Here is a 13001-nt window from a genome sequence, read left to right on the forward strand (position 1 = left end):
TGGGAAAGGCGACTAAGGACTTAAGGGAACTTTGGATTTAGTCCTCAGTTTTGCTTCTAAGAGAGGTCCACGAAGGGACTGGAGGTCTCTCCGATTCCTCGGAGACTCACACCTGGCAGTGAGTGAACACCTAGACCGTCTCTTGTCCGAAAGGACTGGCAGCGCCTTGCTTGTGTGAAGGGCTTCATCCTGTACACGAGGTTTTGACATCACTCGAGCATATCGTGTAAAGCCTTTAAAATCAGAATACATAAAATGTCATCAAGTTACCGACTGGACCCTGATGTAATCTGAGGAGTCTACTACTTGCTCATTCAAAGCCTGTTGAAATTGAATATTTTGATCATGATATCCAGGGGTTGCTAAGGCCTCATTCTGGTTCATGGGATGCTCTGAGAACTATCTGGCGTGTGCTTGTCATAAATGTGGCTGAGCCCTTCAAAGAGATGATCATGTCGTTGTGACTTAGCATTTCCCTTCTTTTTCTCCTTTCTTTGTTCTCTGGTTTTTATGTCTCTCTTCTCATTACATAATTCTCTTTTACCTCTTCCTTTTTGGCTCCAGATTGGCTCCAGATTGTATTTCTTCTTTTTCGTTTTCTCTTCCTTTTCACTTTCCTGCCTCACGGTAAATACCTGTTTCGTCTTGAGACCAAGTCTTTCTACGTAGCCCTGGCTGTCTCAGAGTTCGCAGTTCTGCTGCCTCTGCCTCTCCGGTTCTGGGATTACTAGCAAGTCCCCTGCTCACCCATGTCGTCGTCCTGCTTATTACTGTGGAAGGAGGACCCAGGTGGATGCTCCTGGCTAGTGACTGGCCCTCCATCTCACCTTCTCCCACTGGCTCCTTCCAGCCTCTCTCATCATGACTTCTCATCTGGACCAAACACTGCCTCATGAAAATGCACTGTCTAGTCTTCATCTAAAAGGAAAAGGGCGCTGCTGGGAGGGATAAAGGAATAAAGAGAGAGACGAAAAGAGCCCTCTCTCAACTGTTCCCCACTTCAGCCATTGTCCATCCAGTCTTTCCCCCTGAGGCCAAGGTCCTCTGAGCACCTCCCTCTGCCCCTCCCCCTCTCTCTTAAAGTCTGCTCATCAGGTCGGTGGCCATTACACTACTCCACCAAAGCTTGACTTACAGATGGCAGAGTGTCCTCCACCTTGGAGACAGTGTGTGTAGTTCTTGGGGAATGGCATACCACGGGTGCCCCTTCCACATGCGACTCTGTTGGTTTGATTTCCAGCACACCCACGCCTTCTGGTCTTCTTCCAATCTGGGTTTTTCCTTGGCCTTCTTTGCTCTCTCATTTCTAAATCAATAGTTCTCAAATTTTAGTAGGCAAAGGAAACACCTGGAAGGCTCATTGTACCAATGTGCAGGGCCCTACCCAAAGAGTATCTGATTGCCAGGGCACAGATAAGCCAACGGATTTGCATAGCTAACGCGTTCCTAGGCAATTCCGCACTGTTTATCAGTAAGCTGTATTTGGAGTAACTTGCCTAAGTTTTTCCATCATTGACTTCAGCGATGACATTATGCATTTTCTTAACTAGTTTTTCATGTTAAAAACTAGCAAATTTTCGTGTCTAGGCCCAACCTTTCTCTTAACTCCCAAAGAATCTTGTATCCCTGCTTAGATGGCTGTAGGGCACCTCATTCATTAATGTCCTCAACCCCTAGCTCTTAAGACGCTCTCCCCAGACCTCTTCTCGGTTTTCCTCTCTCCAACCAAAGGTAGTTTCGATTTTCTAATAGCTCAGGCGAAGCACTTGAATATTATTTGGAATCTTTATCTTGTACTCCACTCCAATTCTTCAAATAATTCTTTTTTCTTTTTCTTCAAATAATTCTAACGGGTTCAAAAATACAACTACTTCCCACCATCTCCATATCCACCCCAAGCTGTATCCTCAGGTGACTGAGATGACTAATCAGGTGACTCAAATGTTTATGTGTATTCTCCACAATCTTGTCTTAATAAAGCAACTGGAGCCATGCGAGTAGCTCCTGGCCCCCTGGGACAGCACTATCACATTATAGTAGTGTGCTGTGTTGTCTCCTCCATCCTCCGGTCCTCGCTGAAGATCCTGACTCTGTTACCATGTGTTGCTTACTTTTGAAGGAAAAAAAATCAAAAGATAATGTGTTAGATCTGTAGAAGTAACAGGCTTTGTCACAGAAAGAGCAGCTGAGCACGGCCCGTAAAGTCTCCTCCTCTGGTGGTGAGGTTGCTAGCTTATCCATAGAAGGCGCTTTGAAAAGTCCCTGTGTGTGTGTGTGTGTGTGTGTGTGTGTGTGTGCACGCTCACCCATGCTTGTGCCTGTGGAGATCAGAGGTCAAAGTCTGGTGTCTTCTATTATTCTTCACTTTCGTTTGGACACAACACCTCTCACCGAGGCTGGAGCTCAGCACTTCATCTGGACTGGCTGGCTAGTGAGGCACCAGGAGCAAGCTGTCTCAGATGCGCTCATGCCTGGTGCTGAGGTCACAGATGTGCATGTGTGCCGCAGTCTAGCTGTTAAGCGGGTGCTGCGTATCTGTACTAGGGTCTTCGTGTTTGCTCAGCAAGCACATTGCCCACCAAGCCAGACTCCGGGCCCTGGCTACTGTTGAGAATAGTACAGATTGACTTGGGCAGCCTTCTCTTTTTCTTTTCTTTTTTTTTTTTTTTCAGAGCTGGGGACCGAACCCAGGGCCTTGCGCTTCCTAGGCAAGCGCTCTACCACTGAGCTAAATCCCCAACCCCTTGGGCAGCCTTCTATACCCACTGTTTGGCAGACTAAAACTCTTCTGCCCTGCCTCATCTATAAGAGAAATTTGCACTTGAAATTAACCAAGAAATTCCCAGAGATCGAGTGAGAAAGCGATGGTCCCCCAACCCCACGTGCAGATGACCTTCCACATCTGTGGATTCTGCATGCATGGATTCAGTGTCCTGTGGATTGGAAATCCTGGGGAGCCCCCATTTATCCTGATCATGCACAGATGCTTTCCTTACCATGATCCCTCAAACAATAAAGTGCTCTGTTGTTTGTTACACTTTATACTGTGTGAGATATCATAAGTAGCCTAGAGGACCAGAAGGGTATATGTAGATCAGACACAACTATTATTCCATTGCAAACAAAGGACTTGATTGATGGGGCCTGGAGAGATGGCTGAGTGCTTAAGAGTATGTAGTGTTCTTGCAAAGGACCTAGGTTCGATTCCCAGCACCCACGTTGGCAGCTCACCACAGCCAGTTAACACCAGTTTCAAGGTATCTAACATTCTCCTCTGGCCTCCATAGGTACTTGCACTCATGCAAACATACACCCACACAGACCCACGTGCAAAAAAATTAATAAAAACAAATAAACGTAAATCTTTAAAAAAAAAAGGTGATTGGTGCAAGGGTTTGGGCTTCCAGAGAGAGAATACTGAGAAAAGACCATACTGTTTTAAGGGAAATTTTCCTTGTTTCAAGGATTTTCTTCTTTGACCATTTCTTATCTGTCCTGATCTCTAGATGGAAAAGGTTGGCCATTTCTTTGAGTGGCTGCCATCAGTGTATGGCTTAGAATTCTAGGGCCAAGTATTCAGAAAGCCTGTGCAAACACAGCCAGCACACTCGTGTGACAAGGTGAGCACTTCAAAGTGGAGTGGTTAAGCTTCGAATGAGCGCTGCCACTCAGATGAGAAGATGGACGTGGGAAGTGTGCGGTGTTCCTGGATTCTTCAAAGCAGTTTCTTAGAACGGAAGGCCTTTGATGGTACAGGGCTGGCACCTCATCTGGGCTCACATTGCTCCCGGCGACACACTGATTGACACTTCCTTCCAAGACTATTCCCCTCCGGTGGAAGTTTATTTCAATGATTAGGGGCCTAGAGTCACTTTGCCTAGCCATGGGAAGCACAGCTACAAATGCAAGCCGGGGGACGGAGGAAGGGCTTTCTCCTACCGCTGTGGTTCCTAGTCATTTAAACTGCAACTGTTCTTAAAGGATGATCTGAGCTCGAGCTGACTCTGGAAAACCCTGTTGCTGTAAACGATAAAAATACCCTCAGACCCTCACTAGCTGGCACTGTCGAGCCATACGGCATACGGCATTAGCGGGGTATATTCATCTCAGTGGTGGCTGGTTCTAGGGCATCATGCCATGCTACTCCCCGCTATTCTCTGTCCCTGGCGATCTCTCTGCCCCTGTCACTAGCCACATGCCATGGCCACCCTCTCCTGGCTGGCTCTCTGGCATGGACACTGCCCACCGCTCCCTAATGGTTATAGTATCAACTCCTAGCAACCCATTAAAATCAAAACTCCAGATGCTTGTAATTTAGCTATCAGATTTATATGTTAAATTCTCAATCTACAAAACATCCACATAATAAACTCACAACCAATTGATAAGGATGTAAACTGCCCACCTAGATAAGATAAATTGACCTATAGAAATCCGTCCTTTAAGAAATATTCACAACTACTTATGGCCATTTAGGCCACATGGATCTGGGTCATCCTTCTCTGCCTCCACCTTGGTTCTTCTCCTTCCTTCTTTTTCCTCTCTCCCGCCTTACAAAAACTTTGTCCCCACCTTACTTTTCACTGTCCAACTACAGGCCTCGCCTTAACTTGTGCCAGCCCTCACCTGCATATAGACATCAACCTACAAAACCAAACTCTGGAAAACCCATTCCTCATCTAAAATAAGGGTCGATTTGAGGTTGTATTTAACAAAACCATACTTAAGCAAGTACAGAGCCAAAGCTGACTTGTTGATGGGCCACCGTGAAGCTCCAGGCCAGTGCTGCAGTTGGTCAATGACCTTACTAGATGCTCTTTCCCTCATCGACTTCTCAAATATCAACATGATCCCATTCATAAACTTCGCTGCCACACGTTAACGTTACACTCCATGTCAAATACATGGTCTAGTCAATAAGAACATCAATAACATTTCCACACTTTTTTTATATGAGACAGGGTCTCATGTAACCCAGCCTGGCCTTCAACATGTTGTGAAAATAAGGCTGGCTCTGAACTCCTGTTATTCCTGTCTCTACCTCCCTATGATGGGATTACAGTTATGTGTGTCACCTCACAGGTCACACATACATGTGGCAATGGTAGGGATACCACCCAGTACACCTGGTTTTTACTTCTAGCTTTGTCTCAAGCACCGTGTAAAAAAACCTTACAGGTGATTCCCTCACAGGATTTTCTCATGGATGATTGGTCAACAGTTTCATAAAGGTTCCCTGGTCAGAAGAGCCCTGTCTTTGGGTAACCATTTCTTTGGCTTCATTGTTAATAACTGACCCTTCATATTGTGTTCAAAAGTGAAGTCCAATGGGACAAAGGAGCATGCATGTTGGCCTCTGTGACTCCACCGAATCAAAGTTACCCTTTACTATCTTCCTACCACTTCCTGGGTCTTAGATCTTGCCCAATCCCTGTGTCCCAACATGGCAGTCACCAAAACTCTGCAAGAAACCTGGCGCCGAAGATCAAGATCAGATCCATGCACTCCGCAGTGTCTCGTGGGAAGTAACGATCCCTGTCCTTGGCTGACAACCCTGTGAGTACCCGTTGGTCAATCTGCTGAGGAGAATTTTCTTTCTACAGTCACCCAGACATTGAGTCCTTTCAAAGAGATTTCAATCCCTTGAAGATCACCCTCTGGCCAAGAGTTCGATCCCAGCCTGCTTTCTGTTCTGTAACAGAATACCAGAGGCTGCATCTTTTATAAGGAAAAGAACTTTATCTATGTAGCTCATAGATTTGGAGAGAGAAAGCCCAGCCTGGCAGGTGGCATCATGGCAGGAATACAGTTGAGAAGGAGCTGTCACCTAGCAAAACAAGTCAGAGCAATTAGGGATCAGATTCATCTTTTAATAAGAATCTACTCCCATGAGAACTAACTGAGATCACACCAGAAGCAAGAAAAAAATCTCTTTGGAGGACAGAACCCTAACCTGGGGATACACACTGTATCCACAGCTCAGTGACTGGACAAAGAGCTTTCAAGAAAGAAGGCTCCTTGGCCCAATCTCCCTGCCTCCTAGTCCTTGTCAGGAAGAATAAACCTCTAACTAATACACTACACACATTTCCAGACACAGGGCAGGGTCCTCAGGTATCTATGAGAGTCATCTTACCTCACATACTCAGAACTCCATGTGACAGAGCAGCGCTTACATTTTAGTGCCTTTTGTGGTGTTCCACCCCAAACCCTTGCTTTTCAGTAAAGAACATGAATTTTCATTTAGTGTTGATCCCTGCAAACAGTTAAACAGTTAGCCATTTCTAGCTCTGTTCATTTTATAGTAGTCCTGTTATAGTCCAGGAAGAGACCACAAATCCAAGGTGATGGAGGAGATATTCAAGCCCAAAGACACTCACTAAAACCTGTGCAAGCAAGCCAGCCACACTGCTCTAAGTCAAAGCTCATTGGATTATGCATTAGTCCCTGCAGAGGTCTAACCCTGTCTTTTTGCACCATCTGAAGTGTCTTCTCCTTTTTTACACATCATAAAATCTATTCCTGATTTGCTTTTATTTTGGAGACTGATAGGAGTGTGAGCACTTGGCAAGGTGGGAAAGGAAATACGGTTGCGTGGAAGCCATTCGAGTAGATGGGCAAACAATCAAACAGGCACCTTTCTGTGCAGAAGACAGGATTGCTCGGAACCTGAATTGCACCCAAGTGTATCAGCAGCAGCGAGAAGCAGATGGGAAGGCACGAACTGGAGATGGTGGGGACATAACGAGACTACTGTGCCAGTTGCCTTCTCTCCACAAGATGTCCCAGTCCTCGGTTAAATAGAGGACCATGCATATTAAACATTTTAGAGATTTTTCTCAACTGTTTGGAGCATTCTGATAATATATCTCCTAACAGATGGTAGGAGGCAGTGAATGTGCGTGTTGATGGTTGTGTGTGGAGACAAACGGAAGTAATCCAAAGCAGGAGTCCTGCTACCTTTAACCTTATTCAGGTATAAATGAAAGAGTCCTGTAAGACTGAGAGCAGCTTGGCCTACACACACACACACACACACACACACACACACACACACACACACACGCACACACACACACACCGAGTACATACACACACACCACACAACACATACACACACACACATACACACACACACACACACACCGAGTACATACACACACCACACATGCCACACACACACTCACCACACAACACATACACACACACACCACACACACATACACACACACACCCCACACCACACATATACACCTACACCCTCCCCACACACATACCACACACTACACACACACTCACTCGCACACATACACAAATACACCTATTACACACACACCCCACACACACTCACTCACGCACATACACAAATACACCAAACCACACACACATACATACCACACACCACACACACTCACTCACACACATACACAAATATACCTATTACACACACACACACCACACAAATACACCTACACCACGCACCCACACACCACACATATACACCTACACCACACACACATACATACCACACACCACACACACTCACTCACACACATACACAAATACACCTATTACACACACACACACCACATCACACACCACACACACACAAATACATCTCCACCACAAACACCACACACACCACACAGGACACACACCACACACACTCACACAGAGTGAGAAAGAGAGAGAAGATCCTGTTCTAACAAAGCACAATAAGAGAGAGAAAGACAGAGACAGAGAGAGACAGAGAGAGGGACAGAGACAGAGGGAGAATCAAAGATAAGAGGAAGGGACACTTTCCACTTTAGGAAGTAAACATATCCAATATCAAAATTTAGAACACATTCCAAAATAAGAGAAAACAACAAACCAGTATTACCTATGCCTGTAAACACAAAAATCCTTCGTGCCACACCAGTGAATCAAACCTGGCGACATGGGAGAAACAAAACAATCATTTACAAGGAGGAGCAGGCTCATGTATGTGGGGACACTTCAACACTGGAAAAACAATGAGGGCAATCACTAAGACTCATAATAAAAGCAGGGAACAGCAGGCCGTTGCACGAAAGCAAGTGACAATGGAAAGCATCAACTTAAAATCCACGTCAAACTAAGAACAGGAAATAACTCCTTCAGTCTCAAAAGGAAATCTACCAAAGCCCCAGAGTCAACATAGTACTTAGGACTCACATACTCACACATACACATATATACACCTATCACACACACACACACACACACACACACACCCCACCACCACCACCACCACCACCACCACCACCACCACCACACCACGTAAAGGCAAGGACATCCAATAGGCTTGTCTCTCTGTTCACTGCCATAGAACATGACCAGTATGAAAGCAGTAGATACATGTCAATCAGAAAGGAACTAATGAAGCTCTCTATGTACAGATGTCACAGTTGTTCATATAGAAAGCCCCAAAGTATCTGAAGAACCAAGAAGCCAGTGTAACGGACTGACAGGAAGGGGGTAAAATGCAAGAATCGACTGCATTTTTTATATGATAGAAACAACTGAATAGAGATTCAGACTTAAAGACACTGGGTCAGACACTAAACCTCTGAATGGTTCATTGTCTATATATTGTGTCATTGCCAAGATTACAACAGTAAGACAAACGACTGGCTTGTCTTTAAGTGCTTCATGGCATGGGGAGCAGAATACTAGCGACCCACACTGCTGAGGGTTCTTCCTAAGGACAGCCACTCTCCTGGCAGCTCTTGAAGAAAGTAGAACACCTGTCCGACAGAATGTGGTTTACCCGTAGGCTGGCCATGTTGGCAACCTCCCTCACATACAGCCTCCAACCATACCAAGATAACAGTTTGTGGGTGCAGCTAGAGATTGAGTTAATGGCATCTGTGAGCTTCCAATGTGGGTGCTGGGAACAGAACTCTGATCTAGAAGAGCAATGTGCTCTCTTAGCCAATGAGCCATTGTTTCGTCTCTCCAGCCCAACGAGGAAAGTTCATGACGACCCTAACCTCACCTGAGATCCTTCCTTACCAGTGATGGACCAATCATCGTCTCTGCTGTACATTTCCCATAGGTCTGTGGGTTCTTGACACTGAGACCACAGCCATAAACAGAGGGTTTCCTTACAGTATGCTTGAACAGTAATCTGGGCCCTTGACTACATAGCAGCAAAGCATCTATTTTCCAAGCTTTCTTGCTGTGTGAGAAAGGAACTGAGCTCCGGACATCTGCCCATTGTTCTGCCACCCGTTAGGCAGTGGGTCTGAGATCCACGCTGGCAGAGCTCTCTGTTATTGTTCCAATGACATGGTGTTTAGCTCACTCTGTCTCAGAAACCTTGTCCTCAATCCACACAGAACTTTTGCAGTCAGTGTTGGCTTCAGCCAATGCTCGGTTAAAACTCAAGATTCTCTAAGAAGAGGAGTGTCTCTTTGCTTTGATCTCAGGATGCAGTCTCTAGGTGAGAGGCGAATGCTTTGATTACGGAAGTGTCACATCTAAGGTTGTACCCTGAGAGTCTATGAGCAGAAAATGGATGTCCCGTTAGGGATCCCATCTAAGGAGCGAGACATACATCTATAAGGGGAAACGTTTTTGAAGAAGACTTTAGCCCCTATCTTGTGTTTAGGGGCGAAATATTATTCTCTGAAAGAAAAGATGGTATAATACACACCCATTTAAATTCTGTGAACTTTTTGTTAGCTTCCATGCATACTGTGTTTTTCTGAGAAGTATGCATTATTTGAAATCATTAAGATTTCCAACATCTGACAGGAAACAGATCAATAATCAACACCTATAAGAAAAATCCAAGATATTCAAAGGCAACTGTAACTTTAAGACTTAAAATAGTTGTCTATACCAACTCACTAAACGATTGTACACACAATTAACTTCTGGCCTAATAAATGTGCATTAGATCAAGGGGTTTTTTGGACCATATAGTAATATGATATTCTCCGTATCAGTACAACTTAGTAAGACTACACTTTGACTCGCATCAGAAAAAAAAATGTGTTTATTTTCAAGTGCACAGTAATAATATACCTTGTCCTCTTTCAAAGAGGAACGCAGTATAGAATTGCAAAATCAAATAAGACCACTGACAAGAAAAACATTACAAGCTTTTGTGAGTAAGTAGTAACCTGAAAAAGTACATCCCAAAGGCTGGAATGGCTCTGGGATTTATGAAAAGGGAAAAGATGTTTCAGATGAATGGTTTGTTTAGTGCAGTAGAAAAATGTGCAGGGGTGTCTTTGTTGTGTTCATAAGAAATCTAGGTAATAAACCAAGCATGGCGGGTCACTCCTGTAATCTCAGAATTTAAGAGCCTGGGACAAAAGGATTTCCACAAGTTTAAGGCTAACTTGGGCTATAATAAGCTTATTCCAGGCTGAGCTACAGAGTGAAAGTCTATCTCTAAAAACTAAAAGTAAAAACGAAATTAAAAAATTCTATATCACCTGAAGTTTCCCTAGGTCTCCCAGAAGCTTTGAATACAGTCAAGGTATATTCTTCCCTCTAGAGAGTTTCAAGGAAGCAGCAAGAGAGAGATGGGGTGCCCTCATGCAGATGGGAGGCAGTGGATAAGGCCCCAGCATTGGTCATATTCCAAAAAGATGGATGGATGCCCAGGCTTTGTGTGCACTGTTTAACCTTCACAACCATAACTCCCTTCTATCTCCCTCCCACCTCTTTAGTTCCTTTCTCTGTCCATCTATCCCTGCTCTTTCTTTCCATATCCCTCCCCTTCCCATACTTTCCCTTCCTATGTTTTCATCCCATCTTCTCCCTTTGTGTGTGTATGTGCACGTGTGCATATGTGTATGCATGTGTGCATGTGCATCCGTGTATTGCATGTGTGCGCACATGTGCATTGTATGTGTATGCATGTATGTATATGCATGTGTGCATGTATGTGCACATGTGCGTGTGTGTGTATTTGTGTGCATGTATGTGCACATGTGCGTGTGTGTGCATGTGTGTATTTGTGTGCATGTATGTGTATATGTGTGCATGTGTGTATGTGGACGCATGCATGTGCACATGTGCATGTGTATGTATGTATATGTGCGTATACATGTATGTGTGTGTATGTGCAGTTTGTTGTTGTTGCTTTAAGACAGTTTCTCTGTGTAACCCATATTGGTGTTAAAGTGCTAATCCTCCTGCCTCTACCTCTGGGTCCTGGGAACACAGAGATGTAGCATTGCTGTCCCTCATTCTTATTTTTAAAAGAGGCTTGGAAGATCAAGAGTTGTAGGTTCATAGCTAAAAGAGGATCAGTCAGGGTTTCAACTCAAGTATCTCAGATACCAGTGTCCATGTCCTTCTGTCCTATCCATGCCTCTTCCTCCTTTGTTCCTTCATTCAAAGTATGTTGGACGGGCACCAGACTCCAGTGACTAGAGGTATGTCATAGTCACTTTACTTCTCAAGTCAGGGTTTATTTTGGTGCACAAATGGAGGTTATAGCCTAGCAGGATGGGGAACTCATAGGGCAGGAGAGTAAGGCTGCTGCTCATGTTGCATCCAGTCAGGAAGCAAATAGATGACATCTAGTGCCTAGCTTGATTTTTCCCTTTTACTTGATCCAGAATCCCATGGTACCACTCACGTTCAGGGTAGATCTATCCTTTTCAATAAGTTCTTTCTGGAAATCCAGAGATGTGTTTCCATGGTGATGGAAAACCTAGACAAGTGACAATGGTGTTTAACCTCGGGCACTACGTCATTGGATAAATGACAGTGCTGTAGGCTGACTTTACAGTGATGGAAAGACCTCAGCAAACCTGCACCAGCAACATGGCTACATTCTACTGTACAGCACTAACTGGAATGTGGGGACCCCTGATATCAATCATAGCCTTCATCCCTCCGCCTATTGGTTGTCCCTGGAGATACTTCATCTGCATATCACATGCTCCCAGGTTTCTCCCAGAAGCCATGTTGGTTTCTGTGTTTGCCACTGTCACCCTCCCAGTCAACCATGGCCAGGTCCAGCTGCTCCCTGCTCCAGCACCAGGCACACCGGGTTTCCAAGGCCACCTCTGTTCTGCCCATGGCTCTCTCAGTGGACAGTTGCAAAAGGCTAGGGGAGCTGAACTGCTCACCACTCAAGCGTGTTATCATTCCTTGCAGCAGCTCCTCCCCTCAGTGAATATTCATTATCGGCCTTCAGCAGAGTCAGCCTCTTAGCTGGACTTGAAGGTTGCCAAGGCAGAACATGGAAAGACACCAGAACCCAAAACCTTCAACACGCGTCTTCAAGAGGAGTGAGAATTCTAAAGTTCAAATGCAAAAGCAAAGTTTTCTTGCCCTGACTTCAGGACTGCTGTAGGAAGGCAGAGGCTCCTCTGACTCGTTGGTTCTGAAGAAATACTATGGCACAGCCACTGGGGCAGACTGTCAGTGTGGGGAGAAAGGAGGCCCTTTTACTCCTCTTATGTGTAGATGACTCAGAAGAAAGCCTGATTAAGAACTGGCACGCACCTTTGGCAAACTAGCGATATTTTATAGTGAAATTATGTCCTCTTTCTACCTAAGATCTTATGGGGAAGTATCTCTCTAGCACTACCAAGACATCTAAAGGATTCAAAAGACTGCCCGGACACCTTTGCATTCATTCCGTGTGACCCAAGGCGCTGTTTGCAGTTCAGATGTTGGGAGAAGAGCGTCTTGCAAGCCTTTCTTTCCCCCAATTAGGATCAGGAATCCCATACTGCAGGATTAAACTAACTTTCTGACTCAGGGGAAGACTGGTCACTTTGATAAGTGCATAGGATAACTTTGGTTGAATGCCAGTGGCCCTGACAGGAACCTTGAGAGGTCTGCCAGCTTCTTGTCATGTCATTTGGTCTTTGGGAGCTCTGAGCACCAGTGGCTCCGTGATTCATATTCTACCTTCTGTCTGAAGTCTCTAAGCTCTCCTAAAACAAAGAAAATAAAAGGGTCAAATTTCTTCTGTGGGTGTGGGGTGTGGAGTTGGCAGGCAG

The 13001-nt window shown here is 45.0% G+C and overlaps 2 long non-coding RNA genes across 4 annotated transcripts in view; one reads left to right on the plus strand and one right to left on the minus strand.

Annotated features, from left to right (window-relative positions):
- LOC134485581 (uncharacterized) overlaps window positions 1–13001 on the plus strand; it is a 120848-nt gene that overhangs the window by 96220 nt on the left and 11627 nt on the right. The window contains exon 3 of one of the 2 annotated variants that reach the window (XR_015670533.1): window positions 5418–5556. The exons of the other annotated variant lie outside the window; for it this stretch is intronic. This is a non-coding gene — a long non-coding RNA (uncharacterized LOC134485581). The remainder of the gene's footprint in view (window positions 1–5417; window positions 5557–13001) is intronic. 2 annotated transcript variants of the gene reach the window in all.
- The window catches only part of LOC102551152 (uncharacterized), a 57594-nt gene that overhangs the window by 36305 nt on the left and 8288 nt on the right, over window positions 1–13001 (minus strand). The gene's annotated exons all lie outside the window — the stretch shown is intronic.

Source organism: Rattus norvegicus, chromosome 2 (genome assembly GCF_021556685.1).
Source record: "Rattus norvegicus strain SHRSP/BbbUtx chromosome 2, alternate assembly SHRSP_T2T, whole genome shotgun sequence".
Classification (NCBI taxonomy): domain Eukaryota; kingdom Metazoa; phylum Chordata; class Mammalia; order Rodentia; family Muridae; genus Rattus; species Rattus norvegicus.